The following is a 543-nucleotide window of genomic DNA, read 5'->3' on the forward strand; positions in this document are numbered from 1 at the left end:
TGGACGGGTGGATCGATGGACAGAGGGACAAAGACTGCTCAGCTGTGGGGGAGGCAGGAGGACATTTGACCCTGGTGCCGCCCCACTGACCCCTCCCCCCCCCCCCCCAGGAGGAACAGGCCAACACCAACCTGGCCAAGTTCCGGAAGGCGCAGCACGAGCTGGACGAGGCCGAGGAACGCGCCGACATCGCAGAGTCCCAGGTCAACAAGCTCCGGGCCAAGAGCCGCGACATCGGAGCCAAGGTGGGACCTCCCCCCGCCACCCCCCAACTGCCACCCCCCCCAAAGCCACCCCACAACCGCCCCCGGACCTGCTGTCTTCTCTCCCGCCCCACCCCAGAAGCTGCACGATGAGGAGTGACCCACCACCCCGTGGGGGACCACCACGACCACCACCACGGACCCACCGTGAGGAGTGACCACTGCCACGAGTGACCCACTGCCACGAGTGACCCACCATGAGAAGGGACCCACCTCCACCATGGGGAAGCCACCACCACCACCATGAGGGACCCCCACCATGATATGAGGGACTCACCAC

Source organism: Corapipo altera, unplaced genomic scaffold, assembly GCF_003945725.1.
Source record: "Corapipo altera isolate COAL_440 unplaced genomic scaffold, ASM394572v1 59568, whole genome shotgun sequence".
Lineage (NCBI taxonomy): Eukaryota > Metazoa > Chordata > Aves > Passeriformes > Pipridae > Corapipo > Corapipo altera.